Below are 6279 nucleotides of genomic sequence, written 5' to 3' on the forward strand. Positions count from 1 at the left end.
AATCAATAAATTCACACATTATGGTTATTGCCTTTTAACGGTTTACATGTATGTGGTGTGTTTGGGGGTGTAAATATACGTAAATCATGTCTGTACACACACCAAGAGCTATTATTAAATAAGGCAATGAGCTCAGGGAAAAAGTTTGGGGATTGATAGATTTAGCAATCCTCTATTTAGAGAATTTTCATCTAAATTTAAATTTATCTATATCTAATGTTTAACAGTACACCCCAGTTATCCAATAGTAAATACTCAATTAGAAGATATTTCAGTGTGTGTCTTAGAGAGATGAATAGTGACAAAGATCACTTTCTGATTTTTCAGAGGACTAGCATTTGATTTCCATCCCACAAATACCTCATACCCTTTTGTAAATTCAAGAAATCCAAAGCAACTTTATTTACTCTGTGACCATCAGGCAGGGAAGCTATGCACATATATGTACATGCAGAAAAACAGCCATACATAAAAATCCCAAGTGTTTTTATAAACTAGTATAAATAAAAATAGGATATTCTATTCAACACCTAGGCCAGACTTATCCTGACATTTCATGAGGTCAGAAATACAAATTTAACTGGGAATCCAGCAATTCTTTTATTAGATCTGTCAATAATTTGCTAAAACTAGGTTCTAGCTGGGTAAATCTTTTGAGTCAGAAGGGAGTTAGTTAAAACACCCAACTTCAAAAGCAAAATAAACAATGGCCATTCAAATATCACTCATAGGAAAAGTTTTGGCAGGAAAAACTTGGCATACAGAATGAGATTATCACTAAAATGAGCAGAAAACGGCTGGAGGAATAACTCAGCAGTCAAGAACACTGCCTGCTCTTCCAAAGGATCTGAGCTTGATTTCCAATAACCACAAAAAATGCCAGCTCACGGCCATCTCTATGCCAGTATGTCAGGATCTGCTGCCCTCTACTGTTCTTAGTGGGCAACGTATGCATGTAGCAGAAGGTCACCTATAAATTTGGCAAAACATTTGTACAAATAAAATTAAATAATTAAAGCTATTCTAAAGGGGTAGAAATACTTCAAAGTACACCAGTTCCTTAATGTTATTCTCCGTTGTTGAAACCAGCTGTCCGGAATCTCTTTTTGAGTTTCTTGCTCTTGTTGAAAAAAAAAAAAAAAGAATGTAAAAAGCAGGGCAAACTGTGTTCATAAAAAAGCAGAAGGCAACAGGTACCCAGAGCCTTTGTTTCTTATGACTCGTACTGAAGGAAGCATATAATTGACTGCCTCCATAGTGGGTTTGGTCTTGGAGACTAAGACAATGCACCAACCTTTAGGTGCCACCAAGAAGGAGATAGATAGTATTAATTGACTGAACCTGGTAATCAGCAGACATGCTCCACATCACCTGGAACTTAGTATGTGTCTAAGACAGAGACAGTGACAGCTGGCTAAACTTACTGTCACCATTTACTTCTCAGCTCTGTATGCAACATAGAAGAAATAATGGTGTATCGATGTCACTTTGCCTTTCAGATTTCTCACTGTTATACAAGTGACAGAAGAACTATCTTTGCTGGCTTTCACTGGTCAACCCTCGGCTCTGTGGCCAGTATGACCCTACTGCCATCAGCTCTTGTTTAGCCTCACAATTAATTATAAGCATCCTATGGAAATTTTATCATTAGCCAAAGGCCAGTTGTGGTTTATTGCAAATCTAGCTTGTATAAGTTAGCACTTGAAAATGAGTCACAAGGATTTATGCTGCTTGAATTATGCCCTTGCTTTGATTATTTAAGATACTAGAGTATTACTGAGCACTACTCATGCCACTTGCCACCGGGCAAGCTGACATACTGACATTCCTATTTCAAATAGTACCTGTAGAGTAGATAGCTACAGTTTTCCTCCCTTTATCCCTGACTAATATCACTTATTAGCCACAAGTACTTATAAAATGCCTTGATTTCTGCTGCAAATGGTCCATGGGACTCTGCTAAAATGCACATTCCTGGGGCTAAAGGAGGGTACAGAAACTAATCACACTGCCTTCTCTTAGAGAAGACCTGTGGTCAATTCTCATCACCTTTACCTCAGCACACAGCTGTCTGTAAGTCTGGTTCCAGGGCACATGACTTCTTCTGGAATCCACAGGCACCAGTCACACACAGGGAAACACACATATATGCAGACAAAACCACCTGTACATATAAAATCATTTTTTAAATTAAATAAATAAGTTTTTAAACAGTGTTTCTTCCAACCTGACCTCTGTGTGGGAAAAACTCATATTTTGAACTATGGGAGATGTTCTGTAGAGATCTATTCTTAGCAGGTATTCTCATCCCCACAGAAATTGCATCTCTGGTCTTGCAACGACATGATCAAGAAGTTTTGACAAAGAGCTGGCAGATCTTGTTCAGACTTAGTGCTAGTGTTGGTGGAGGATGCTTTTACTGGAGTCTAACTGATTTTTCATTTGAAATGGAACCTGCAGCAAGGATGTGAGGCAGTGGGACAGAATGAAAAAGGAAAACACACTCGTGGAAACATTTTCTTCAAGGGCTGTGTTTAACTAGTCCTCCTCCCTCCCAGTCCTTTGGATTGTCTTGGTTTTACTGGAGGTGTAGCCATGGAGGGGGGAGAAGGCACCATTTGCAGAGTGGATATGTAAGTCCTTGCTCTGGAAGATTGTCCTTCCTCCTGGCATTCCTCAACAATGATTCACATCAGTCTTCCAGTTTCTTCCAAAGCCTTCTTCCCTGACCATTTGACCAATTCTCCAGGTAGGAAATTCCTGGTTGCTTTTGATTTTTTAAGTTGAACTTCTGAGAAGTAGTCTCTGGTATGGAGTAATATTCAAAGAAATATGCTACTGACTCTAATTATCCAATGAAGTTACTGATTGTGGTAAGATTATAGTATAAATAATGGCACCAAGGTAGATAGAATCCATTTTGTGCTTTTTCAGGTTTTCTTATATCCAAAAACATTCAGAACATTTGGCAGGACCAATCTTGTACTTCTTCACTGCTAGTAAGCTTACTAAATTATTTGGTGTACAGTTTATTGATGAGGTAAATAGGTAGAATAAATTCTGTCATAAAATTATTTTCCTTAAGTATGTATTTTGACTGATAAATTTTTATACATTAAAGTTTCTTTTAAGTTCAAAACACTAGAACTTGCTGTGTTTATGTTTCTACATTTTAAACACTTATTCCAGCATCACACACAAATTCACTGACTTCTCTATCTTACCTAAAAATCTTTTCATAAGAAAAGGAAAAAATTATTGCAAGCTTACATTATCTTTTAAAAAATGCATTGTTTCACCTCTTATTCACTCTTTGTTGTCTTTAGGCCCTGAATTCCACCATTCAACTGTAATAAATAGATTTTTGTCCTTTGCATCGAAGAATCAAGATATGAGAGGGGAGGACTGAGGCAGAGACAGAGTAAACACAGGTGTCTAAAGCAGTGCAATCTTTTAAAGATAAACTCTCAGGCTGAAACATTTACATAAAATAAATCTTAATTTTATAGCAATAAAAGGATCCTTGTGAAATGGGTTATAAAAACTCCCTTTAAATGTCTTGCTCATCAAAGAGATCATGTCTTTCATTGAATAGGTCCTTTTATTCCAAATTAATTGTTCATCAGGAATAACTCTGTCCATAATGGTAGCCATGATTTGTGCTTCATTTATTGGACAATATTGTCTCCTCCTCCTCCTCCTCCTCCTTCTCCTCCTCCTCCTTCTTCTCCCTCTTCTCCTTTTTAAAATATTTTATTTATTTAGTTTAGTATATGAGTACACCATTGCTCTCTTCAGACACACCAGAAGAGGGCATCAGATCCCATTACAGATGGTTGTGAGCCACCATGTGGTGCTCTTAACCACTGAGTGGTTAAGAGCAGCAGTGGTGCTCTTAACCACTGAGCCATCTTGCCAGTCCCCTTCTTCCTCTTCTTCCTCTTCTTCCTCTTCTTCCTCTTCTTCCTCTTCTTCCTCTTCTTCCTCTTCTTCCTCTTCTTCCTCTTCTTCCTCTTCTTCCTCTTCTTCCTCTTCTTCCTCTTCTTCCTCTTCTTCCTCTTCCTCTTCCTCTTCCTCTTCCTCTTCCTCTTCCTCTTCCTCTTCCTCTTCTTCTTCTTCTTCTTCTTCTTCTTCTTCTTCTTCTTCTTCTTCTTCTTCTTCTTCTTCTCCTTCTCCTTCTCCTTCTCCTTCTCCTCCTCCTCCTCCTTCTTCTTCCTCCTCCTCTTCCTCCTTCTCCTCCTCCTCTTTTCCTTCTTCTCCTTTTTAATTACAAATCAATGATTCTCAGAGTTGATATCTTAAAAAATAAACATGAAATATTTATAACTGAAGCAACTGCATACCCACTGCTTTTATTGCCAAGGAAGACCATTTTCTTCTATCTTCGGAAACATAGAAGTGAGTAAATGATTTGCTAATAGAGCAAAACTCAGGACCAATAAGTTACTGTGTTTCTCATGTTTCTGAGATGAAGTCTTACATTGTAACCCCGATTTGTTTGTCCAAAATGCATACTACCCTTGCCTCAGACTCACAGGTGTTGGCATTGCAGATATAGGCTTTAAGGCCCTGCTCAAAAAAAAAGTGCTTTTTTTTTTTCCAAAGAATATCCAGGACACTAGAATAGAGAAGCAAGAGTGTCAAATATTCTAACTGTAGTTGATTTCTGAAACACTGTGAGCTTAAGTATGTGCTATGTTGTGGATTTGATGAAGCGCCATTAACTTAGAGTAAAGGAGTTAGGAGATCAGTTACAAGCATGAATGACTTCCAATTATATTTAATGAATGTGTTTTCTTATCTGACTTCTGATCAACATTGCTGTGATGGCTAGTTTGATTGTCCAACTTGACTACATAATAAGTTAACTAAAATTAAAAAAAAAAAAAGTGGCTGGCCACACCTACGAGGGAATTTTGCTTCCTTAAACCATTTGAAGTGGAAAGATCCCTTTGTAATCTGAATCTTTTGATGGGAAAAGACACAGCTAGTCCAGGCTACACCTTCTTCCAGAAGCCTATGTAAGGCCAAGGAAAAAGAAAGCCTCTCTGCTACCACATCCACTCCTTCAAAATAATTAAAGCTGACTTCTTTTGGTCTCCAGCATATACTGAAAACCAGCTGAGACATCCAACCTCGTAGACATAACAACTACTGGATTCTTGGACCTCACACTCATAGGCAGCCATCATTGAACTAACTAGTCTATAGCCTAAAAGTAAGTCTAATAAATCTAATAAATAATATATATATATGTATTTATTATTTGTAATAAATACAGAGAGATACATTCTATGAGTTTTGTTACTCTAAAAACTCATACTATTGCTCATACTGCTTTTAAAGAATAAAGGTCAAATGTTAACACCAAGCTCAAGATATCCAAAGGCCAAAATTATATCCCACCTGCAGCAGTCAACTGAATAAGCCAGGTTTGAGAAAGCAACATTTCTACAGAAATTCTTTCACTCCTATGCTTCTCTAGGTCCAAATAATACCCAAAATGTAAAGATCTGTTTACCAAAATTCCAATGCAAAATGGAAATTCCACATAGAAAGTGATAAAGAGGGACCATGGAGGTCAGCATGAGTGTAAAGGGGAGATTCTGCCTTAACAGAGACATGAGAAGGAGAGAAAGTTGGGAGAGGAAGTTAAGGAAGAAGTGAGGAGGAGAGAAGAAAGAAAAGAAAGGGAGGGGAGAGGAAGAAAGGAGAAAATTGGTTCCATAAATGTTTTCTTTCTTTCTTTTTTTCTCATGTAGCTTCAAATTCTCCTTCAATGTCTAACCACATAAGTGTTGGAAAATTGAGTGGTTAAATAATCTTAAAATGCATTTGGGTTACCTAAGCACTATATAATACACAGGGAATCATGTGACATGAGTTATACCTTTCAACATTGAATTGAGCTCCATAATCAGTCAGTCAGTGTTTCTTTTTTAAATTCCAGAAAGTATGTAGTATAGTGGAAGGATATTCCCATATGTATGAAATGCATACCCAGAGAGCTTGAACTGTTCTGAGGAGAAAAGGTTATCTATTAACAAACTGTCAATAATATACAGTATAACACATCTCATCTTTCTCATTTGTTTTCTCAAAGTGGTATATCTTTTCCACATTGCTCTTCATACTAGTCCTGAGAAGAACTGTCTGATGAAGTATTGGTGGACAGTCTAAGTGGATGGAACTGCCTTCCTTCTGGAAAAGAACTACAGGTTGTTTGAAAGAAGGCACTGTACTTTAAATAGTCTCACATCTCTCACACCTCCAGCAGCA

At 37.4% G+C, this 6279-nt stretch overlaps 1 pseudogene; it reads right to left on the reverse strand.

Annotated features, from left to right (window-relative positions):
• LOC110309706 (armadillo-like helical domain-containing protein 4) overlaps positions 1-5189 on the reverse strand; it is a 30723-nt pseudogene extending 25534 nt beyond the window's left edge.
• Positions 5190-6279: the final 1090 nt, after the last annotated feature.

Source organism: Mus caroli, unplaced genomic scaffold (genome assembly GCF_978045245.1).
Source record: "Mus caroli unplaced genomic scaffold, Mus_caroli_1 scaffold_12, whole genome shotgun sequence".
Taxonomy (NCBI): Eukaryota; Metazoa; Chordata; class Mammalia; order Rodentia; family Muridae; genus Mus; species Mus caroli.